This window comes from Tamandua tetradactyla, chromosome 7 (assembly GCF_023851605.1).
Source record: "Tamandua tetradactyla isolate mTamTet1 chromosome 7, mTamTet1.pri, whole genome shotgun sequence".
NCBI classification, from domain to species: Eukaryota; Metazoa; Chordata; class Mammalia; order Pilosa; family Myrmecophagidae; genus Tamandua; species Tamandua tetradactyla.
In genome coordinates, this window is record NC_135333.1 from 97,674,467 (window position 1) to 97,700,247 (window position 25,781).

Consider the following 25,781-nt stretch of genomic DNA (forward strand, 5'->3'; position numbering starts at 1 on the left):
ATGGCAGGGGAGAACTCTGCCACTGAGCCACTGTGGCCCTCCCAGGAATGGCTTTTTAAAAAGGGAATTTAATAAGTTGTTTGTTATAGTTCTAAGGCTGAGAAAATGTCCCAATTAAAGTAAGTCTATAAAAATGTTCAAATTAAGGCACCAACAACAGGTTACCTTCACTTGAGAAAGGCTGATGAAGTTCAGGGTTTCTCTCTCAAAGGGAAAGGCACATGGCGAACATGGTGATGTCTGCTAGCTTCCTCTCCAGGCCTCTTGCTTCATGAAGCTCTTCTAGGGGCATTTTCCTTCTTCTCCAAAAGTCGCTGACTGGTGGACTCTGTACTTCTCGTGTCTCTGCTGCTCTTGTGTCATTCTCTGCTCTCTCAGAATCTCAAGGCTTTTCCAAAATGCTTCCTCTTTTAAAGGATTCCAGTAAAGTAATCAAGACCCCCCTGGAATGGGTGGAGTCACATTTCCCTCTAGTCAAAACTTAATACCCACAATTGGGTGAGTCACATTTCTATGGACATAACCTAAAGTTTCCAATTTATAGTACTGAATAGGGATTAGAAGAAATGGTTGTTACCACAAGATTGGTTAGGATTAAAACATGGCTTTTCTAGGGTACAGAAGTGCTTTCAAACTACCTCCTTTCCCCCACTTTTATCTGGCTCTTTTTGCTCCTGTCAGCCTCAGTGGTAGGTGCTCTGTATTTTCGCCTCAGTGCAAGGTATTACACTGGAAAGGAGATTTAACTGGTTAGGGTTGAGAATTCTCAAGGTCCAGATAACTCCACCTTCATTCAGACTAGCCCTCATCCATGAATTGGTAAACTCAATTTCCAGTTTTGGAAAATTAAACCGTGTCATTTCCTTTGCTGAAACTTTTCTGATCGCTTCTCATTTCCTTCAGAATAAAAGCCAAAGTCCTTACGATGATTGACATATATGATTTACCTATTTCCCTTCCATTGCCCCCTGTATTCTCTCTAATTTCATTTTACATCACCCTCTTTGTTTCAGCACCACTTACCTTGTTGCTGTACTTTAAATATGTTAGCCAGGCTTCAGCACCAGAGGCTCTGACCCTGCTATTCCCACTGCCTGGGTTTGCGCCTACTAAAATATCCACATGGATCTCTCCCTCTCTTTCATGTCCTTGCCCAGATGCCATCTTAAAAGTGAGTTATTTCCTACTTAAAAGTATAATTTTGCCACCCCTGAAATGCACTTTAATTATTTATTATCATTGTCTATATTTCCCCAATAGGGATTTTTTTTTTGCACTTCAGTCTTTCCAGTGGTTTTAACACTGTCTTGTTCATAGTAAGTGGTCAGTAATTTTTGTGAGATTAAGCTGAGTTCTGTCATTTTAATGATGGAGAGTCACTCCCTAAACTTGAGGAACATCCTAGTTTAGAGAGGAAATAAATAAATTTCATTAAATACTATGAATGCTAAAATCAAAATACAAAAATTGCCACGGTAGAGAGCAAGTAATCAGAAACCATTCAATTTCACTCTAACTTTTCCAAGTATATATCCCCTACTATGCTACTCTCTATATCTTTTATTCAGACAGATAACTATTTTGTTTTTTTCTTGTTGCATATACAGCAAATTATAGCTTTGTACATTTTGCTAGTAATATCCCCACTGTCTGGAAGTCCTCCTTCTCAGTTTCCCATATCGTCATGATTTCTAGTCTCTAAGAGCCTATCTCTTGCAGGTTTTCTAATTTCCTAGCTGGAACTGTGGTACATTTCTGAGCCTTTTTATTGCTTTAATCACATGTATGTTTTGTGAATTGTCCCTAATCTTGACCTACCCAAACCTGCTTCCTTACCTTATTTCCTAAAGAATATTTGTAGCTCCCGCCAAGATTCATTAAAGTTTAGCTTTGTGATGAAAGCTAATCTGCTATTCACTAATAATGGCATAACACAGTAATTTTCAAACAGAATATTTTAAAATTATTTTCCTTTTAAATATGTCCCATGTATATCCATCTGATCATTGGTATAATTTTATTGAACTTATTTATTTACACATCTGACCCACTCTCCATTCTGTAGTTTAGTGCAGGGATCTAATCTCTTATATTTCCCTATAATCAATTCCAAGTAAATGTCTGTCATAGAGCAAATGTTTAATAAATGTTTTATGGATGGAAATAAAGGAAGGATAAAAAGGGTAAGGAAAGATAGAAGATATAAAATTTTATCCGAAGCTTTCTGAAGGCAAAATATTTTAATTTTTTAAAAGCATTTTTCTCTAATTACAAATAATTCCAGAGGCCGTTTGATTTAAAGGGATATTTTAGTGCCTTTGAATTCCTCAAATCACAACCTATAATGAAAACTTAGTGACATGTGCAAGAGGGAGAGACACTAACACATTCTGACCTCATTGCATTTCTCTTTGCATAGGCTGATCACAGATTTAAAGGCACAATTTAGTCACCCCTCCTAGGCACACACACTTAATGCATTATTCGTTTGGTCACATTTATATACAGAATCTAAAAAACGAGACAGCAACTTTATATCTAGCATTTTTTTTAATTGATTTTTTTTTAATGTTCATGTTTTTGTTCCTATATAAAGCTGCTTTTCTTCTATCTCTGACTTAGTATTGAATTAGCAATATGCAGTTGGTAGTTAATATGACTAATGGCTAGATAGATTTTGGCACATAGACAAATGTTCTTACACAAGGAAATGCAATAAAAAATCATAAGCAGCACTGTTTCAGGTACTCCTGAAAATATTTACTACAAGAACTGAGAGCTCTCTTCTTGGTGCGTCAGACTTGTCACTTAATCTCAATATCATTAATGCCCTTTAGCAAATAATAAATGTCTTTTCTGGAAATCCTAAATCTAGAATTCCTTTGAAAATCCTAAAATACACCATTTTGGATATTTTAGTTTTGAGTTTCCTGCTGTCTACAGCGACAGATATGTCCAGTAACTAGAAAGCATAGGGGTGCAAGGTCCAGGGAAGATATCAGAGGGGAGATACAGCTACAAGAGTCATAGAACTATAGAGGTGATTGAAGTCACAGGAGAGAATGAGGTTATGGTCCCTGATACACCATAGAATTTGGGCAGAGGCAATCGGATATCTGTTGGCTATTTATGAGACAGCAACAGGTTGAACTTGTCAGAAACAAGGCTGATGGGAAGTGAATGAGGATGATAACAAGAATTCCTGAGTACAGCAAGCCTAGGAAGAGATTACTGAATTCATCTTGGGGAGGCAACAAGATGAGAAATAGCACGTATAAACAAGAATCAGAAAATTTTGCTTGAGTGAAGGGCGGCTAAGTGTACTCTCAATCTTTTTTTTCCCTTATTTTCTTTTAGTTTTCCTTTTATTTCTTTTTTTTTATTAATTAAAAAAAATTAACTAACAAAACATTTAGAAATCATTCCATTCTACATATACAATCAGTAATTCTTAATATCATCACATAGTTGCATATTCATCATTTCTTAGTACATTTGCATTGATTTAGAAAAAGAAATAAAAAGACAACAGAATAAGAAATAAAACGATTATAGAAAAAAAAACTTATACCTAACATGCAGCTTCATTCAATGTTTTAACATAATTACATTACAATTAGGTAGTATTGTGCTGTCCATTTCTGAGTTTTTGTATCCAGTCCTGTTGCACAGTCTGTATCCCTTCAGCTCCAATTACCCCTTATCTTACCCTATTTCTATCTCCTGATGGTCTCTGTTACCAATGACATATTCCAAGTTTATTCTCTAATGTCGGTTCACATCAGTGAGACCATACAGTATTTGTCCTTTAGTTTTTGGCTAGTCTCACTCAGCATAATGTTCTCTAGGTCCATCCATGTTATTACATGCTTCATAAGTTTATCTTGTCTTAAAGCTGCATAATATTCCATTGTATGTATATACCACAGTTTGTTTAGCCACTCGTCTGTTGATGGACATTTTGGCTGTTTCCATCTCTTTGCAATTGTTAATAATGCTGCTATAAACATTGGTGTGCAAATGTCTGTTTGTGTCTTTGCCCTTAAGTCCTCTGAGTAGATACCTAGCAATGGTATTGCTGGGTCATATGGCAATTCTATATTCAGCTTTTTGAGGAACTGCCAAACTGCCTTCCACAATGGTTGCACCATTTGACATTCCCACCAACAGTGGATAAGTGTGCCTCTTTCTCCACATCCTCTCCAGCACTTGTCATTTTCTGCTTTGTTGATAATGGCCATTCTGGTGGGTGTGAGATGATATCTCATTGTGGTTTTGATTTGCATTTCTCTAATGGCCAGGGACATTGAGCATCTCTTCATGTGCCTTTTGGCCATTTGTATTTCCTCTTCTGATAGGTGTCTGTTCAAGTCTTTTTCCCATTTTGTACTTGGGTTGGCTGTCTTTTTGTTGTTGAGTTGAACAATCTCTTTATAAATTCTAGATACTAGACCTTTATCTGATATGTCGTTTCCAAATATTGTCTCCCATTGTGTAGGCTGTCTTTCTACTTTCTTGATGAAGTTCTTTGATGCACAAAAGTGTTTAATTTTGAGGAGCTCCCATTTATTTGTTTCTTTCTTCAGTGCTCTTGCTTTAGGTTTAAGGTCCATAAAACCGCCTCCAATTGTAAGTTTCATAAGATATCTCCCTACATTTTCCTCTAACTGTTTTATGGTCTTAGACCTAATGTTTAGATCTTTGATCCATTTTGAGTTAACTTTTGTATAGGGTGTGAGATACAGGTCCTCTTTCATTCTTTTGCATATGAATATCCAGTTCCCTAGGCACCATTTATTGAAGAGACTGTTCTGTCCCAGGTGAGTTGGCTTGACTGCCTTATCAAAGATCAAATGTCCATAGATGAGAGGGTCTATATCTGAGCACTCTATTCGATTCCATTGGTCAATATCTATCTTTATGCCAATACCATGCTGTTTTGACCACTGTGGCTTCATAATATGCCTTAAAGTCAGGCAGCGTGAGACCTCCAGCTTCGTTTTTTTTTTCCTCAAGATACTTTTAGCAATTCAGGGCACCCTGCCCTTCCAGAAAATTTGCTTATTGGTTTTTCTATTTCTGAAAAATAAGTTGTTGGGATTTTGATTGGTATTGCGTTGAATCTGTAAATCAATTTAGGTAGAATTAACATCTTAACTATATTTAGTCTTCCAATCCATGAACACGGTATGCCCTTCCATCTATTTAGGTCTTCTGTGATTTCTTTTAACAGTTTTTTGTAGTTTTCTTTGTATAGGTCTTTTGTCTCTTTAGTTAAATTTATTCCTAAGAATTTTATTCTTTTAGTTGCAATTGTAAATGGAATTCGTTTCTTGATTTCCCCCTCAGCTTGTTCATTGCTAGTGTATAGGAACACTACAGATTTTTGAATGTTGATCTTGTAACCTGCTACTTTGCTGTACTCGTTTATTAGCTCTAGTAGTTTTGCTGTGGATTTTTCAGGGTTTTCGACGTATAGTATCATACCATCTGCAAACAGTGATAGTTTTACTTCTTCCTTTCCAATTTTGATGCCTTGTATTTCTTTTTCTTGTCTAATTGCTCTGGCTAGAACCTCCAACATGATTTTGAATAACAGTGGTGATAGTGGACATCCTTGTCTTGTTCCTGATCTTAGGGGGAATGTTTTCAATTTTTCCCCATTGAGGATGATATTAGCTGTGGGTTTTTCATATATTCCCTCTATCATTTTAAGGAAGTTCCCTTGTATTCCTATCCTTTGAAGTGTTTTCAACAGGAAAGGATGTTGAATCTTGTCAAATGCCTTCTCTGCATCAATTGAGATGATCATGTGATTTTTCTGCTTTGATTTGTTGATATGGTGTATTACATTAATTGATTTTCTTATGTTGAACCATCCTTGCATACCTGGGATGAATCCTACTTGGTCATGATGTATAATTCTTTTAATGTGTTGCTAGATTCGATTTGCTAGAATTTTGTTGAGGATTTTTGCATCTATATTCATTAGAGAGATTGGTCTGTAGTTTTCTTTTTTTGTAATATCTTTGCCTGGTTTTGGTATGAGGGTGATGTTGGCTTCATAGAATGAATTAGGTAGCTTTCCCTCCACTTCAATTTTTTTGAAGAGTTTGAGCAGGGTTGGTACTAATTCTTTCTGGAATGTTTGGTGGAATTCACTTGTGAAGCCATCTGGTCCTGGACTTTTCTTTTTGGGAAGTTTTTGAATGACTGATTCAATTTTTTACTTGTGATTGGTTTGTTAAGGTCATCTATTTCTTCTTGAGTCAAAGTTGGTTGTTCATGCCTTTCTAGGAACCCGTCCATTTCATCTACATTGTTGTATTTATTAGCATAGAGTTGTTCATAGTATCCTGTTATTACCTCCTTTATTTATGTGAGGTCAGTGGTTATATCTCCTCTTCCATTTCTGATCCTATTTATCTGTGTCCTCTCCCTTCTTCTTTTTGCTAGTCTTGCTAAGGGCCCATCAATCTTGCTGATTTTCTCATAGAACCAACTTCTGGTCTTATTGATTTTCTCTATTGTTTTCATGTTCTCAATTTCATTTATTTCTGCTCTAATCTTTGTTATTTCTTTCCTTTTGCTTGCTTTGGGGTTAGTTTGCTGTTCTTTCTCCAGTTCTTCCAAGTGGACAGTTAATTCCCAAATTTTTGCCCTTTCTTCTTTTTTGATATAGGCATTTAGGCAATAAATTTCCCTTTTAGCACTGCCTTTCCTGCATCCCATAGGTTTTGATATGTTGTGTTTTCATTTTCATTCGCCTTGAGGTATTTACTAATTTCTCTTGTAATTTCTTCCTTGACCCACTGGTTGTTTAAGAGTGTGCTGTTGAGCTTCCAAAAATTATTTGTGAATTTTCTGGCACTCTGCCTATTATTGATTTCCAACTTCATTCCTTTATGATCTGAGAAAGTGTTGTGTATGATTGCAATCTTTTTAAATTTGTTGAGACTTGCTTTGTGACCCAGCATATGGTCTATCTTTGAGAATGATCCATGAGCACTTGAGAAAAACATGTATCCTGCTGTTGTGGGGTGTAATGTCCTATAAATGTCTGTGAAGTCTAGCTCATTTATTGTAATATTCAAATTCTCTGTTTCTTTATTGATCCTCTGTCTAGATGTTCTGTCCATTGATGAGAGTGGGGAATTGAAGTCTCCAACTATTATGGTAGATGTGTCTATTTCCCTTTTCAGTAATTGCAGTGTATTCCTCACGTATTTTGGGGCATTCTGGTTCGGTGCGTAAATATTTATGATTGTTATGTCTTCCTGTTGAATTGTTCCTTTTATTAGTAGATAGTATCCTTGTCTCTTTTAACTGTTTTACATTTGAAGTCTAATTTGTTGGATATTAGTATAGCCACTCCTGCTCTTTTCTGGTTGTTATTTGCATGAAATATCTTTTCCCAACCTTTCACTTTCAACCTATGTTTATCTTTGGGTCTAAGATGTGTTTCCTGTAGATAGCATATAGAAGGATCCTGTTTTTTAATCCATTCTGCCAGTCTATGTCTTTTGATTGGGGAATTCAGTCCATTGACATTTAGTGTTATTACTGTTTGGGTAATACTTTCCTCTACCATTTTGCCTTTTGTATTATATATATCATATCCAATTTTTCTTCTTTCTACACTCTTCTCCATACCTCTCTCTTTTGTCTTTTCATATCTGTCTCTAGTGCTCCCTTTAGTATTTCTTGCAGAGCTGGTCTCTTGGTCACAAATTCTCTCAGTGACTTTTTGTCTGAAAATATTTTAATTTCTCCCTCATTTTTGAAGGACAATTTTGCTGGATATAGGAGTCTTGGTTGGCAGTTTTTCTCTTTTAGTAATTTAAATATATCATCCCACTGTCTTCTTGCCTCCATGGTTTCTGCTGAGAAATCTCCACATAGTCTTATTGGGTTTCCCTTGTATGTGATGGATTGCTTTTCTCTTGCTGATTTCAAGATCTTCTCTTTCTCTTTGACCTCTGACCTTCTAACTAGTAAGTGTCTTGGAGAATGCCTATTTGGGTCTATTCTCTTTGGGGTGTGCTGCACTTCTTGGATCTGTAGTTTTAGGTCTTTCATAGGAGTTGGGAAATTTTCAGTGATAATTTCTTCTATTATTTTTTCTCCTCCTTTTCCCTTCTCTTCTCCTTCTGGGACACCCACAACATGTATATTTGTGTGCTTCATATTATCATTCAATTCCCTGATCCCCTGCTCAAATTTTTCCATTCTTTTCCCTATAGTTTCTGTTTCTTTTTGGATTTCAGATGTTCCATTGTCCATTTCACTAATTCTAACCTCTGTCTCTTGAAATCTACCATTGTAGGTTTCCATTGTTTTTTTTTCATCTCTTTTCTACTGTATCTTTCATTCCCATCAGTTCTGTGATTTGTTTTTTCAGACTTTCCATTTCTTCTTTTTGCTCATTCCTTGCCTTCTTCATGTCCTCCTTCAATTTATTGATTTGTTTTTTAAAAAGATTTTCCATTTCTGTTCATATATTCAGAATTAGTTGTCTCAGCTCCTGTATCTCATTTGAACTATTGGTTTGTTCCTTTGACTGGGCCATATCTTCAATTTGCTGGTGTGATTTGTTATTTTTTGCTGGCATCTGGACATTTAATTACCTTAATTAGTTTATTCTGGAGATTGCTCTCTTATCCTGCCCAGTATGTGGCACTTGTCTGTCTGTGGATCCCACCAGCAAAATATGTTGTGGCTCCTTTAACTTTGGAAGGCTCTCCCTGCTGGGGGCATGGTGGAGACAGAGGAAAGGTTGTAGGCTGGTTTTAATGGCTTCAAATTGTGAAGACCTGGGATCTGAATTCCTTGAGAGTGGGATTCCGCCTGAGTTGCGTTTCACCCCTCCCGTGCGGAAGTTTCAGGTGGTAGACAGCCCTGAAAGCAGCCTGTTTCTGTGCCCGGGGCAGTTGCAGCCTGTGCAATCCCAGCGCTGAGTCCAGATGGGACCAAGCCTCCACAGAAACAGCCACAGAAGGCTCCACTTCATCCCCTTTCCTCCCTTTCAGTCAGCCCAATAGGCGACTTCTGCCTTGATCAGTTTCGCCTGAGCTGGGGGCCCACTTCTAGCAGTCAGAATTTGTTTGTTAATGCCACTATTGGTGTTTGGTTGGACCCAGTCCCTGCCACTGTTGGAGACTCTTTCCTTTCCCTATGGGAAGCCGCCTGTGGGGGAGGGGCACCGGCCGGTGGTCTCCGTGGCTTGGGAGAGTGTGGGCGGCTCGGGAAACTCACTGTTGCGGAGTCTCACAGCTGGTGCAGCTGGTCCAGACTGGGGTACGCTGTGTGTCCGGTCTCTGTCATGGCCCCGGGAGCTGTTCTGTACTGCTTCTGGTTATTTAGTAGTTGTTCTGGGGGACGAACTAAAATGTGCGCTCCTTACTAAGCCGCCATCTTGGCCCCTTCCTTTTATTTCTTTCACTTTGTGCAATATATTTATTCTATGGCACCTAAACGCAATATTTGGCCCTTGATAACAAATACAGGGAGAATAAAGTAAGATGCCCATTATTTAAAACTCTCTGTCTTTGTCCAGTACTCATTAGGAAAAAGTATATTTCATTTATGAAATTATCCCTTCAGTTACTCCTCTCTGGTACTACCTACCTTAAGCATCTTTAGCCTATATCTTAACCTTCTTTAATATAAAGTTTGACATTTAAGTTAATTTTTTAATCTTTTATTCCAAGACAAGTGGGGAAGTGAGAGAGGAGAGAAGAAAGAGAATAAAATTCTCTGTCTTTCTCAGCCCTCCAGCACTGAACTGTGGTCATTTGTTTCATTCATCAAACTCAATTTTGCTATAATTTTCTTTTCAAGATCTTACAAGTTCAGGATCTAGAGAAGAACAGAGGCAGCACTACATTTAAAATATTTTCTGTTCACCCAGATGAGATAGACAAGTATAAGAAAAATTCAAAGGGAAAAGACAAAAAGCATCCCTCCTTTGAAGGAGGAAATTATCTTAGTAAAAAAAAGTCACACTTTGGGAAACTAAACTAGTTAGATTAGTTTTTTGTTTGTTTGTTTGTTTGTTTTTTGGTAGGTATGCATGGTCCGGGAATCAAAACAGGTCTCCCACATGAAAAGTGAACATTCTACCACTGAACCACCCGTGCACCAAAGATTAGTTTTTGATTAGCTAACTTTTAGCTAATGAGACCCTGATCATCCATGAAGACCTCTGGGAACTACTCAAATTTGCTTTAGTCCACGACCACAGGCTCAACCCCAAATCCCACCAACCTGCAGACTCATCATGGAGCCCAACAGGAAACCCACAGAAGAGTAGAGACCAATCATCAATACCAAGAAAACAATGTGGTAGATGTACACATATACACTCATAGCAGTTCTGTAAACTCAGCGTATTGGAAAGGGAAACACATCCAATTAGTCCTTATGAAATAATCACTGGCTCTATTGGAAAAATTCATCAGAGTAAAAGCATTCAGTATTCAGAATCCTCATTCATGATTCAGTATTCACAATGTCTTCACAAATACATGAACCTGATCTTGGGGTCACTGTGTGAATATATATTGGCTTTTCCTTTTCCATCATTTGGCTCTAAGCAGTTCGTAGCTTGAAACATGTTCTTCATTTAAAATGTGTTCAAATCTAATATTGGAAAATGCCTCAGAGTCTTGTGTTTGTTTTAATTTATGTTTTTAATATTTCTTTATTGCTTTTCTAAAGCAATTCCCAAATTTAAAGTGGAAAAAAAAACAAATCTCACACATCATAACTGACTATAGGTAAGATAAACAGTTTGTAACCTGATTTTTACTAAGGCATGATTATATGAGAAAGAACACACTTAAACTAAATAGCTTAAACAAATTAAAGCACTGATACCAAGTCTCATTATTTATCTAGGAAAATCAGAAAAGTCCAGTGTAATTCTAAAGAATGTACATTTAGTTCATTGTTGAAACCATAGGCCAAAAATATAAACTCTCATGGAAAAAGCCTACTGCATTTTAGTCCTGTGAAGACATAGCTATTATTATTTTTTTAATTAATTAAAGAAAAAAAAAGAAATTAACCCAACATTTAGAAATCATTCCATTCTACATATGCAATCAGTAATTCTTAACATCATCACATAGATGCATGATCATCATTTCTTAGTACATTTGCATCGATTTAGGGAAAGAACTAGCAAAACAACAGAAAAAGATATAGAATGTTAATATAGAGAAAAAAATAAAAATAATAATATAGAAAAAAAAAGAAAAGGAAAAAGAAAAAAAAGACAAACAAACAAACAGACAGACAAAAAAAAAACCTATAGCTCAGATGCAGCTTCATTCAGTGTTTTAACATGATTACTTTATAATTAGTTAGTATTGTGCTGTCCATTTTTGAGTTTTTGTATCTAGTCCTGTTGCACAGTCTGTATCCCTTCAGCTCCAGTTACCCATTATCTTACCCTGTTTCTAACTCCTGCTGCAAAATGAAAATTTTGCAAACGTTGACTCATGCCCTACTCTATCACATATTTGCTGTGAGATTTGGGGCAAGCTATTTAATTTCTCTAAACTCCAGTCTCATTTTAAAAAAGGGGGATGATAATAGTGCCAAAGTGGTTATGAAGATTAAATAAAATAGTTATGCACATTCATTTGCATAGTGTCCTAGTACAAAAACTTAACAAATGCTGGCATTAATATTATCATAATTATTTATAATAATTTTACTAATAGCAAATTATTACTAATATTACCATGAACATCATTGTTATTCACTATAAACATTCTTATGGTGGAAAATTTGCTTCAACTTGTAGTTTAATCATAAAAGCATGACACAATAAAATTTGAGCAAGTTTCATTGTAAATATTCAAACAATACAGAAAAATATGTAATAAATTATGAAGTCCTTCTACACTTTTCTTCATCTTTCTCTAACCTTCTGCTATCCTTTCAAATGACCATTTAACAATTTTGTCTGTATCCTTCCAGATTTTCACCCACTTACATTTAACTATATATACATCTTCAAATATATAGCTTTGTTTTAATATAAATCTTTCATTGGTAAAAATCCTATAGAATAGTCCATGAGTAGCTATACCCTAACCATTTCCCTATAATGAACATGTGGATTATTTTCATTTTTAGCAATCACAAAAAAATGTTGAAGTGAAATCCATTGCACTAGTCTTTCTCTTAATGTGTATTTTCTAGGAATAGAAAAGAAACTAAAAACTCTTGATAAAAGAGTATGAAAAAATAAATTTTACTTGATAATATCAAATCGTGTTTTGAAAGGCTGTAACAATTTACAACATAAACGTCCACCAAATATGTATGATAGTTCCCATTCCCCTACTCTTTCCAATACTGTGTGCTCTTTTATTCATTCATTTAATTAAAATTGTAAGCATCTCTCAGTGGCAGAATTTTCACCTGGCTGATAAACCAGAAGGCTGGTGAATTAAATCATCAGCCAGTTGATTGCATCTGTGAACATTTGTGATATCTGGCTGAGACCTGCTTAAGAGTAAGGTCCAGATTGAAGAGTAACCTCCTGACTCCATTTAAATCTCTTCGCCATAGAAACTCGATTTTGTTTTATTTCTTTTAACACAACTACTGTGTTGTCCTTTAATTGGTTATATTATTTAATACTTAAATCAATAAGTTGTCCAAAGTATGCAAAGCCTCAAGTGATCAAGTTCCTCAAAACTCCAAAGACATCCAGACCATAAAAAAAACTACAAGATAAAGAACTCAGTTAATTACCTTACCTGAAGGACAATTAGTGTAGCCCAAATAATCCACCAACCACAAACAACTTGTCTAATCTTCCTTCTACCTTTGAAAACCCTCCTTTGGACCTCCCTCCTGATTTAATCCTCCATGCCTCTTAACATTTTCTTATATTTTCTCTTTTTTTCTTGTTGCTCCATATTTTGAGAGATCTCCTTATCTTTATCTTCCAAGGTCTCATTTAAATTTGAACTACATTCATCCTGGTCTTTTGACTCATTGTTAATTTTGCACCCATCATTTTTAATAATTTTTTGTCATTCATTCTGTTGTCAGGGATGAATTCCTAGGTTCTTAGCCACAGAGCAAGAAAGAATTCTTGCAAGCAGGTGGAAAAGTTGTCTTGTATGTGTATGCAAGAAGGGCATGCGGGCATTCTCGCAAGAGGAGGAAGGCAACAGGCACAACATTGTGGCAATTTGCTTTTTTGCTTGTTTTACTTACTCTCTGTGCCCAGTTCTCATTCAGGCTCTTTTTCCTACTCTCCCTTCTCTCCAGGGTGGTGCCTGGTGTTAGTGCATTTGGACAGGTTGGCTGCCACCTTGTATTTTGCATAGATGGGTAGCCCCAGGCAGGTTGTCTGTAGGACAGGATGTCCTGACCTTGATTGACCTTCCTTATGCAAGGGCTTATTCATGATATTTTCTCTCCTCTCTCAGGTCCCTACTCAAGCCTGCCTTAACTGTCGATTTTAGCCCTGCTCTTTCATGATTTTGCTTTCCCCAAGTCCGGAATGCTTAGTATGTGTTTATGTTAACAAATAGAAGAGCAAGTTGATGACTAAACACAGTTTGGAAAGGTTTCCTATAAATTTAACTAAACAGGCCTCCCTTTTAAATGAGAACTGACTGGGGATTCCATACAAAAGGACAAGCTTCCCTTGTATACATGGGACTGGAGTGGACAAACAAAAGAGAGACATCCCTCTGTCTTATTGCTAGCATAAGGAAGACTTTATTATGGTAATTTCCTTTTGAATAAAACTATTTCCATTAATTTGTTCTTTATTAGCCTTTATTTTCTTTTGTGGAAATCGGAATTACCTAAAGATTCCCTCTGCTGTGTTCCGTATCTTTCTCAGAATACCTTATACCCAAATAGAAATCATTCCCTGACAGGCAGTTAGGTTTAATTGTTTTTCATTTCCATTTTTTTGTTTATTTGTTTCTTGTTCTTGTACTTACAATTTTTCTATGCAATTCCTGAGTTCTCTTCTGTGCCAAATGCTGTCTTTACCTCTGTGTGTGTATGTGTGTGTGTGTGTGTGTGTGTGTGTGTGTGTGTGTGTGTGTGTGTGTATGTGTGTCTTTGTCCTGAGCCATTCTTCCAAGTATCATTTTTTGGAATCATGAAAATTGCAAAATTGCATATCAGTTGCTTGCTTTCATATAAATTACTTTAAATTATTTAATTTCTCCCTGAAATTCCTACAGTAAAACTGACTCTAAGAAAACCTAATTTTTAAGAGAATAGCACCATTTCATACAACCTTTAGATATCCCAGTTGGAAAGACAAATAAAAGGAAGGGAGAGAGAACTATCCTAGGCTTGCAAAATCTACATTCCAAACCTGTCTTTGCCCCTCCTAATATGACCTGGATAAGATATGAGCTCTATAAGCCTCATTTAGCCAATATGAAAGGGAAAGAATAATATCTGCCTTACCCATTATGTGAGATTGCTCTCAGTTTCAAAAATACAGTTGTGCATAAAATCAGTTTGTGAAGTACTATGCATGTTTATTCCTTTATTTAGGAAATATTTACAGAATGCCTATTCTGTGCTAAGTGCTTTTTTAGATACACTGATAGGGGATTTTCTAAGGAGGGAGAAATCACTCTGAGCTAGAATGATATGCCTTAGGAGTGGTTGAAATTTTTATTGGAAATCAGAAGGTGGGAGAAACTTGATTAAGAGAAGATGTATGAAATAGGAATTTTAGGTTAGAAGAACTCAGAGTCAGTGTTGCTAGGGATTTGAATGGATGTAGGAGAAAAGTGCCATCTTGTTAGAGGAAGAGCTTACTCAGGGCTCTCTTTCTCTACAAGTCACTATGTTGAAAATGCTTTGTGCCCTTTAGTTAATCATATGCACTTGAATTTGCTTGTTCTTCAAACTGCGGAAAAGCAAGTTTGCATGAAATTGTCTTACCTAGCCACCAGAGTGTTTAAATAAAAGCTATTTATATCACTTTTTTCCCTCTTTGAGACTGACTTCTTGATCTCAATGTAAGATACACATATTCATCATTAAATTTTTCACCTACTTGGGGTCAAGGCTGGTAACTTGTTAAATCATATTGCTATGCCCCCTAAGGAGTCACAGCCAGTCAAACACGCTGCTATTACACCCAGATTTGGATTCCACAGTACTGTCAGTGGAGTAGTATTTCCCTAGGGAGGGTTTCTATCTCCGGAATTAGCCTCCCACTTTATTTTGACAAAATCCAACACCCATCTGTTTATGCAGTCATTCGTCTGATTGTGTGGGGAGGTTGACAAATCCATTCCCAGATAACAGAAGATGCTTTTTATATTCTCCTACATCTTGAAATCAACAATATGAACTTTCCAAAATAATGAAAGACTCAACATAATTATTTTTTATGAGTTGGAAAATTAAAGGACCAACCAAAAATGTTGAAGAACAGCTTTATCTTCTTTTGAATTATAAGAAGAGCCTAAAAAGAGAGCGGCAAATTCCAAGTGTTAATAGTGCATAAACACTCATATAAACTTAAAAAAAAAACTGATTTGGAAACTCTGTTTGTCAATGTGGTAGGAACATATTCAAACTTTCACTAGTGTGAACTTTTTTTTTTGTTCTATTTATCCTTATTCTGTATCCAAATTTATATGCTGTGATGTTAGCAAAGCAGATTCCTCTCAGTCCCACACCAAAATAACTTTTCCCATTTGTCCTAGTAAGGGTTGTGGAGCTTGGAAAATGGGACTGACAGGATGTAAGAGGATGTAAGAACAGGAATAGGTAGTAAAACTCAAAAGTAAACTGGGGAAAAGTTTCAAATAACTTGTGAGATAAGAGTAGGTTAATACATAAAGCTAATACCAGCTTAGTGACTGCCTGGACTGTTTTGAACATCTTGCTTTTTCTTATTCATTAATTCCACAAAATGTTCTGATTAATAGAATTGACATTGGAATCCTAAAAGCCAGCATTTGGAGTCCTGGAGAAATCACCTACAGTCAATATGATTCGTACTAGTCATTTAAAGTTTTTGAACTTCAATTTCATCATCTATAAATGAAAGGTAATCAATCTTTTATATGGCATTTTATGCATTTTATATATATATATAGGGAGAGCTTTGTACTTTCTATATCTGTCACATGGTAAGTGCTCAATAAATGATAGCTGCTATTAGAGTGTTTGTGCCTTTTTAGCTCAGAAACATGGCCACCTTTGTGAGTCCCTAGACTGCTGTTCAGTAGTGTGGGACTGGGAGAATTTATCACTGGATTAGCAATAGACATTAATTGCTGAGTAAGAAATGTAGTTTACAATCTTTGATTCCCTATTGCTAAAATGAAAATGTTATTATCCTTTCAGAAGTAAATTCATTGACTCAAAATATTGGCTGCCATTAATTGTGCAACTCCAAAACCTTAAGTTACAATGGACAAAATTCTCTATGTGTGTTTTTCCATCCATAGGACACCTTAATGGCTCAATTGGATTATCTGCTCTGCCTTGGTGTTTTATATATTTCTGTAATCAGGATGTTGCAGAGGGTAAAAAGGCTCTATCTTTGCAGCAAATTATTTAGGTAATATAAAAAGTTATCTTGAGCGGCTAGAGTAAATTTGACTTTAATAATTTGCAAATACTCAATTCAACAGCCCATTTTTTACCTTCTTTTGGTTTCATTTTCCTACACCTTAATTTCCTTCAAATGCTTTATATACCTAATTCACTAAGTAGGCATCTTAGATTGCAATTACTGGTAACAAATTCCAATGTTATATGTATTTCTGTGACATTTACTAAATGGGTGCACTGTCTTTTTTGTTTGTTATATTTTATGTGTCTCATCGAGTTTTGTATTGAACATTTTCCTTTCAATTTAAAAAAACAAAACAAGAATAGAACAGAATCTTATGTTAAGAAATCCCAGATCTGACAGTAGTTGCCTCTTAAAATGTGCCCATAAAATGTTTCCTTTACAACACTGAAAAGAAACCATTTTGTAGTAATATTAATAAACATGTAATTAACAATTCTGTTTGAACTCATGTGCTAGGTATGTGTGATTATGAGGTATATGGTTTGTGTGATGTTTGTAGATTTGTTCTGACCTGTTATCTCTACATCCAATTCTCTTCTTAGTTTAATATATACAGCTAATCAAAACACTTTTATTCACAAAGGGAAATCTTCCGCATAAAATGAGGTTTTCAATTGTCTGCCCTGGTAATTCCATTCTTCCTTAAGGTACTTCTTTATTGTTGCTCTTGTGAAAACTCCTACTGTGCTTATGGCTTCAGTAAATTGCTGTAGTTAATTTCCCATAAACCTGTTAGTACAGTTCAGAAAAAAAAATGGTGCCTCTCAGTTTGATATCAACTTATTTTTCTAAATCTCTCTAATCTAATCCCCCTTGCTTTGAGTCATTAAAGAAGAAAAAAGAAACTACCATGTACAATAATTTTTAGAGATGAAACTAGCTTCCTAGGGCTTTAAAATGTCTTAGCTATATTAAGTTCAATCAATTTGAGCAAACATATCATCAGTACTCTTTTTAATCTTGGAGTGAATTAATTAGTCTTTTCACGTGTGCTTTTTGCAAGAGTGCACTCTCTCTTCCAGGTAGAATTCACTCTGATAAAATGCTCAGGGCCTTGCGTGTCCTTCAAAATCACCCCTGGCCTCAACCATGCTCTTTGTTCCTCTAATTCTATGGTATACCATGCAGTGGCTTTGACAATGTCATTTACACAATTAATATACATCAGTTCCTTGGCTTATCCAGAATCGCATGCATTTATGATGTATTCAGAAATGCGTATATTTTCTTTTAATAGAATATTCTATTATTTTCTTTCCCAGTAGAGAAAATATTGCCGCCTTCTCTGATATGAATAGAAAGAACATCCTTTCCCAAAGACTATTTGATTTCAGTTTCCTGCATTTATAAAAAGAACATCACAAATGAAAAATATTTATTTATGAGTATGTGTAGTGAAAAACATTAGAGCAAATGAAATAATTTCACTTAGGTATGTACATGTATTTTCAGATATATTACCCCCCATGTCTTTGTAATTCTTTCTTTAAATTGTTGACTAAGAATTGCATATTTAAAGTGTACATGACATTGACTATCTGACAGTTAATTGGAAAGTTTTTGGTAGTGAAAAATACCTGTAAAAGTATACAAATTTTTTTTTAATAATAGGAACCAGGTACAATGTTTTTCCACATTGTGAGGTATTACAGGCAGAGGGTTCAAAATCAGGTCCAAGTCTTCAACTAGTAGTAGGTAAATTATACTTAACCCACATCTCATATATATATAGCAAATCATGAGATAAATCATGCCAATATGCCCTAGATTATATTCCTATAAAAACTTGTTTGGTGTCTATAGTCATATCTATAGACATGACTCAGGCACTGAGAAAAGCAAAGGCTAGCATCATCCTTGTACACTGGACTAGGGATCAGCAACCTGTTAGATTTGAGGAGTATTAGAGTAAAGATCTCTTGTCAAAAAACATCCCACCTGGTTTGCATAAAACCTGTTATCTCCATTTATAGAATTAATTCCTTTTAGCAAAGACATGCCATCTATGGGAGTTTTTAATTGAAATGCAAATATCCCTTTGAGGTGAAACTCATTAAGGAAATTAATTTTCCATAAGAGAAAGGGAGGTGGATGGCACCTTGCTATTACCCCCTGCAGAAAAGAGAAATAGAACAGATAACCTAGGCGGGGGAGATGCTGGCAATTGGAAGGCCAAAATCTTTCCCAAATAGTTCCTAGATTGTTCCAAAAAAGTAATGAAATCTATAAGCATATTTTTGGTTATAGCAGTACAGACCGGAAGCATGGAAGTAAAAAGTTCGGAGCAAATTTAGAAAACAAGAAGAAAAAAACATTGTAACGAAAAGGGAAGAAGAGATTAAGTAAAGAGGAAAAGCCAATGCAGCAAAATGAAAACACGATTATCTTAACATTGCATATGGAAATGCTTAATATGAAGGAGAAAAAAGGAATGTACTTGTAATGTTGTAAAGCAAAGATCTCTATTCAACATCAGTCTATAATTTATGCAGTTTTTTCATAAACCCTCCAATAAATATAAGAAAAGCAAATGCCCATAAAAATTAAAATGATTTGAGATTTCTAATAGCCTGCCTTTGGAAAAAGTTTCTATAGAAAAAAAAAGGTGTGTTCAGGTTTCTTCTAAGCACATCGCTCTGATATAAAAATGCCTACAGCCGGAAGTGACCCCTCTTGTCTCACCTGCTGGACACCAGAGAGGAGACACCCCCACTCTAAGCCATTGCAGAGCTCACGCATAGACCAAAGCATCTAGCAAGGTGGGACCTGGGGGAGGCGGGAGACTGTAGTGGCACCTGGGAGAAGTTTATTGTCAGTGTAGGGAGGGGAGAGTGGCATTCCATCAGTAGGTGTCCCGGCAGATATAGTTGGCTCCTTCAAAACGGTGATTGATGAGACTTGAGCAAGGAGCCTAATTACCAAGGTGGGAGTGGAATGAAGGGAAACCAATCAGAAATGATGAAGCAAACTAGGGCAGCCAACAGTAGGAGGGCGTAGTAACCCAGAGGATCCCTTGGATTCACTCTCAGTGAATATTCCCCCCAAAGTAATCTCTATTGTGACTTATAGTGTCTTAGATTAGTTTTGCCTGTTTTTGAACTTTAAGTGGGATCATTCAGCAACCACTCTTGTATCGAGTATCTTTCATCCAAGGTGTAGAGTGTAGGAAAAGATTTTTCTTTTTCATCGCTACATTATATTCCACTGAAAAATATACAACAATTTGTTTATTTCCCCATTTTGGATCTGTTATGAATAATGCTGCTATAAATGTTCTCATGTATGTTTTTTGGTGAACATGGTACTTATTCCATTGGTATTACATCCACCCATCCTTAGTAAATGAAGATTCCTGTTCTACCTCCTTACTAAAGTTGTCATTGCCAATTCTTTTCATGTAGCCATTCTGATGGGGTATAGTGAATCCCAATGCAGTATCAACTTGCATTTTATTGATAACTAATGGTATGAAAGTTTTCATATGTTTATTGCCATTTAGATATTTTCTTTTGTTATGTACCTATTCAAGTGTTTTATTGGTTTCTTGTGACTGTAATAAATTAGTTTCCTGTGCTGTAATAAGTTACTATAAACTCAACGTTTAAAACAAGAGATTTTTATTCTTTCAGTTCTAGAGGCCAGAAGTCCTAAATAAGTATTAATGTGCAAAACTAAGGTGTCAGCAGAGGCTCCTGGGAAGGCTCTAGGGGATAATGAGTTCCTTGCATCTTCCAGTTCCTGGTGTCTGCTGGCATTCCTCGGCCGGTGGCTGTATTATCCATCAGAAAGATCATGGTAACTATACCTTCTGTTCTGCATGTGTGTGTCAAATCTTTCCCTGCCTCTCTCTCATGAGAATACTTATGCTTGCACTTAAGCCCCATTCATTTCATCCAAAGATAATCTCTCTCATGTCACGATCCTTAAGTGAATCACATCTGCAAAAGCACTTTTTCCAAGCAAAGTAGCATTTGCATGTCGCAGGAATTAGAAGCTGACATTTAAGGGAAGTTGTTATTTAGCTAATTATAAGTTTTTTGCCTATCTATTTTAAATTGTGTTATCTTTTTCTTATTGATAAATGGGAGTTCTTTATATATTCTTTATACAAGTCCTTTTGTTGAATATATGTATTACAAACATTTTCTCCCAGTCTGTGCTGAATAAGTGATTATATACATGAAGGTCATAAAAATATTCCCCTCTTTTTAGTTCTTCTAGAAGTTCTATGTTTTACATTTCATGTATAGGTCTATGATTTATCTCAAACTAATTTTGGTGGATAGTGTGACAAAGAGGTCAAGGTTTATTTTCCCATATGAACAAGTGACACAAAACCATTTTTTTAATGATAACTTCCTTTTTCCACTGAATCAAAGTGGCAACTTTGTCATAATTCAGGTCATCATATATGTGTAGATATGTTTCTAAGCTCTATATTCTTGTGCAACACTATACTGCCTTAATTATTGTGGCTTTATTATAAGTCTTGATACCTCCAGAATTTCTTGGTCCATTTGCATATAACTTTATAATTAGCTTACAAATTTCCACACATAAAAAATTGTCAGGATTATGATTATGAATCTGTAGATAAATTTGGGAAAAAAATGGTATCTTACCAATATGAACAATTCTAATCCTTGACCATAATAATATAATAGTTCTTATTCATTTATATTTTTTCTAATTTCTCTCATTATTATTTTGCTTGTGCATCTTTTGTTAAATTTATTCCTAAATATTTTAAATGTCTTGGTACTCTTGTGGTTGGTATTGCTTTTATAATTCACTTTAAAATTGCTTGTTACGGGCGGGCCGCGGTGGCTCAGCGGGCAAAGTGCTTGCCTGCTATGCCGGAGGACCTCGGTTCGATTCCCGGCCCCAGCCCATGTAACAAAAAACGGAAAAACAAAATACAATAAAACAAGAAAATGTTTAAAAATGTTTCCCTTTCTTCCTTCCTTCCTTCCTTCCTTCTCTCTGTCTTTCCTTAAAAAAAAAAAAAAAAAAAAAAAAAATTGCTTGTTACCACGATATAAGATATAACTGATTTTGTATATTCATCTTATGTCTAATGACCTTATGAAATTCACTTCATTTCTTAATTCTAATAGATTATTCTGTACATTCTTTATACACAACCATGGCATCTGCAGGTAATTACAGCTTGTATCTTTCTTTCAATATTCTATGCTCCTTATTTATGTTTGCCATAAAATCAATCTGTAATGATGACTCCTATGTCATTTCTAATTACGGTTTGCATTTCCTTCTCTCTCTGATTTGTTGAGTGTTTTTTTTTAATTAGGTTATTTTCATTCTGGATTAGATTTTCTAGGTGTTCATCAATCTTTTCAAAATGCTAATAATTAGGCATAATATAAATATTAATAATAGGAGAAGGAGATCAGGAATATGCTTGTTTATTGTCCCATATTTACTATGAGAATCAAAACATGTTTTTTTTCAAAATAAATTAAAGCATATTTAGTTATTTAAAAATAAATGTGAGGCCCCCCAGGGCACCCAGGGGGCTAGGTGGGGACACGTGCGCCGAGGTTCCGGGCACCGGTGGGGCCCTTTGGGGTGCCCGGCAAGGCCAGCGCTCTGCGTGGCTGTAGATTAGCAGCTGGTCTCTCTCCTGCTCCTCCTCCTGGCGGCAGCTCTCATTTGCCAGGAGGAGGCCCAGACCACTCACTGGACGGCAACCCTTCAGACTACCTGAAACGACGTCCACAAGATAGACAGGTAACTGAATGCCGCCTTGGACCTCCTTGACGCGAGGTTGGGCTCTGCCAGTACAAGGGCATTGACGGATCTAAGCCTTTTCCTACGTTCTGGTTATAAACCCTTCACACCTAATGTATGTGGATCTCGCTGTTTGGTATTCACCTCAACAGTGGCATCCACTCCCTGACAAAGTGCTGCAACCAGCATGTAAGGTGCAATGAGAGTGTGGCAAAGACAAGAAAAACCGTGCTGAGGAGTTCCAGCGTTGCCTCTCCAAGATCTGCCGAAATGTTTAGAAAGCACTAGGCCTTGCTCAGCACGTTCAGGAATGTGAAGCAGCAGTGGAGCTGTTGTTTGATAGGGTTATACATTTAGTCTGTAAACCATACCTGAACACCCAAAGGGCCACCTGCAGGTGTCATTATGAAGGGAAAAAAAACGATCTCTAGAGAAGATGTGACAAGCTAGAAGTAAAAACCTAAAATTGTGACGTTGTAACCCATATCAAACACTGAAACCGGTTCTACAACTAATTGTTGTGATGTGCTTTGAAATTTATTGCTTTTTTTTGTATATATGTTATTTTTCACACAAAAAAAGAAAAAAAAAATATGTATTGCTTCTGCCTCTGGTGTTTTGGAGCAGCTAAAAGGAAAAATAGTGGATGGTAACCCATAACAAACTCTGAAATCTGTTCTGTAACTACTTGTTGAAGTGTACTTTGAAAAATCATTGCTTTTTCTTTCTTTTCTCTGTATATATGTTGTTCCAGTTTGCTAGCTGCCGAAATGCAACACACCAGAGACAGATTGGCTATTTCCTTTTATTTTACTTTATTTTTACGTATGCTGTATGGTGGGGGTTACATTTCATTCTTTTTTCCACCTGACTATCCCATTATTGCAGCAGCATTTGTTGAAATTTTTTTGTGTTTTAACATGATTACTTTACACTTAGGTATTATTGTGCTGTCCATTTTTGAGTTTTTGTATCTAGTCCTGTTGCACAGTCTGTATCCCTTCAGCTCCAATTACCCATTATCATACCCTGTTTCTAGCTCCTGCTGGACTCTGTTACCAATGACATATTCCAAGTTTATTCTCTAATGTCCGTTCACATCAGTGGGACCATACAGTATTTGTCCTTTGGTTTTTGGCTAGACTCACTCAGCATAATGTTCTCTAGGTCCATCCATGTTATTACATGCTTCATAAGTTTATCTTGTCTTAAAGCTGCATAATATTCCATCGTATGTTATATACCACAGTTTGTTTAGCCATTCTTCTGTTGATGGACATTTTGGCTGTTTCCATCTCTTTGCAATTGTAAATAACGCTGCTATAAACATTGGTGTGCAAATGTCCATTTGTGTCTTTGCCCTCAAGTCCTTTGGGTAGATACCTAGCAATGGTATTGCTGGGTCGTATGGCAATTCTATATTCAGCTTTTTGAGGAACCGCCAAACTGCCTTCCACAGTGGTTGCACCATTTGACATTCCCACCAACAGTGGATAAGTGTGCCTCTTTCTCCGCATCCTCTCCAGCACTTGTCATTTTCTGTTTTGTTGATAGTGGACATTCTGGTGGGCGTGAGATGATATCTCATTGTGGTTTTGATTTGCATTTCTCTAATGGCCAGGGACATTGAGCATCTCTTTATGTGCCTCTTGGCCATCCGTATTTCCTCTTCTGGTGGGTGTCTGTTCAAGTCTTTTTCCCATGTTGTAATTGGGTTGGCTGTCTTTTTTTTTTTTTTTTTTTTTTTAAGGAAAGACAGAGAGAAGGAAGGAAGGATAGAAGGAAGGAAGGAAGGAAGAAAGGGAAACATCTTTAAACATTTTCTTGTTTTATTGTAATTTGTTTCTTTGTTTTTGTTACATGGGCTGGGGCCGGGAATCGAACCGAGGTCCTCCGGCATAGCAGGCAAGCACTTTGCCCGCTGAGCCACCGCGGCCCGCCCTTGGCTGTCTTTTTGTTGTTGAGTTCAACAATCTCTTTATAAATTCTGGATACTAGACCTTTATCTGATATGTCATTTCCAAATATTATCTCCCATTGTGTAGGCTGTCTTTCTACTTTCTTGATGAAGTTCTTTGATGCACAAAAGTGTTTAATTTTGAGGAGTTCCCATTTATTTATTTCCTTCTTCAGTGCTCTTGCTTTAGGTTTAAGGTCCATAAAACCGCCTCCAATTGTAAGTTTCATAAGATATCTCCCTACATTTTCCTCTAACTGTTTTATGGTCTTAGACCTAATGTTTAGATCTTTGATCCATTTTGAGTTAACTTTTGTATAAGGTGTGAGATATGGGTCTTCTTTCATTCTTTTGCATATGGATATCCAGTTCTCTAGGCACCTTTTATTGAAGAGACTGTTCTGTCCCAGGTGAGTTGGCTTGACTGCCTTATCAAAGATCAAATGTCCATAGATGAGAGGGTCTATATCTGAGCACTCTATTCGATTCCATTGGTCGATATATCTATCTTTATGCCAATACCATGCTGTTTTGACCACTGTGGCTTCATAATATGCCTTAAAGTCAGGCAGTGCGAGACCTCCAGCTTCGTTTTTTTCCCTCAAGATGTTTTTAGCAATTCGGGGCACCCTGCCCTTCCAGGTAAATTTGCTTATTGGCTTTTCTATTTCTGAAAAATAAGTTGTTGGGATTTTGATTGGTATTGCATTGAATCTGTAAATCAATTTAGGTAGGATTGACATCTTAACTATATTTAGTCTTCCAACCCATGAACACGGTATGCCCTTCCATCTATTTCGGTCTTCTGTGATTTCTTTTAACAGTTTTTGTAGTTTTCTTTATATAGGTTTTTTGTCTCTTTAGTTAAATTTATTCCTAGGTATTTTATTCTTTTAGTTGCGATTGTAAATGGAATTCATTTCTTGATTTCCCCATCAGCTTGTTCATTACTAGTGTATAGGAACACTACAGATGTTTGAATGTTGATCTTGTAACCTGCTACTTTGCTGTACTCATTTATTAGCTCTAGTAGTTTTGCTGTGGATTTTTCCGGGTTTTTGATGTATAGTATCATATCGTCTGCAAACAGTGATAGTTTTACTTCTTCCTTTCCAATTTTGATGCCTTGTATTTCTTTTTCTTGTCTAATTGCTCTGGCTAGAACCTCCAACACAATGTTGAATAATAGTGGTGATAGTGGACATCTTTGTCTTGTTCCTGATCTTAGGGGGAAAGTTTTCAATTTTTCCCCATTGAGAATGATATTAGCTGTGGGTTTTTCATATATTCCCTCTATCATTTTAAGGAAGTTCCCTTGTATTCCTATCTTTTGAAGTGTTTTCAACAGGAATGGATGTTGAATCTTTTCAAATGCCTTCTCTGCATCAATTGAGATGATCATGTGATTTTCCTGCTTTGATTTGTTGATATGGTGTATTACATTAATTGATTTTCTTATGTTGAACCATC

The 25,781-nt window shown here is 36.2% G+C and overlaps 1 long non-coding RNA gene and 1 pseudogene across 2 annotated transcripts in view; one reads left to right on the top strand and one right to left on the bottom strand.

Annotated features, from left to right (window-relative positions):
* LOC143691674 (uncharacterized) overlaps nucleotides 1-25,781 on the bottom strand; it is a 102,268-nt gene that overhangs the window by 17,638 nt on the left and 58,849 nt on the right. The window lies entirely within an intron of this gene.
* On the top strand, nucleotides 18,868-22,785 carry LOC143689955 (group XIIA secretory phospholipase A2 pseudogene; annotated as a pseudogene).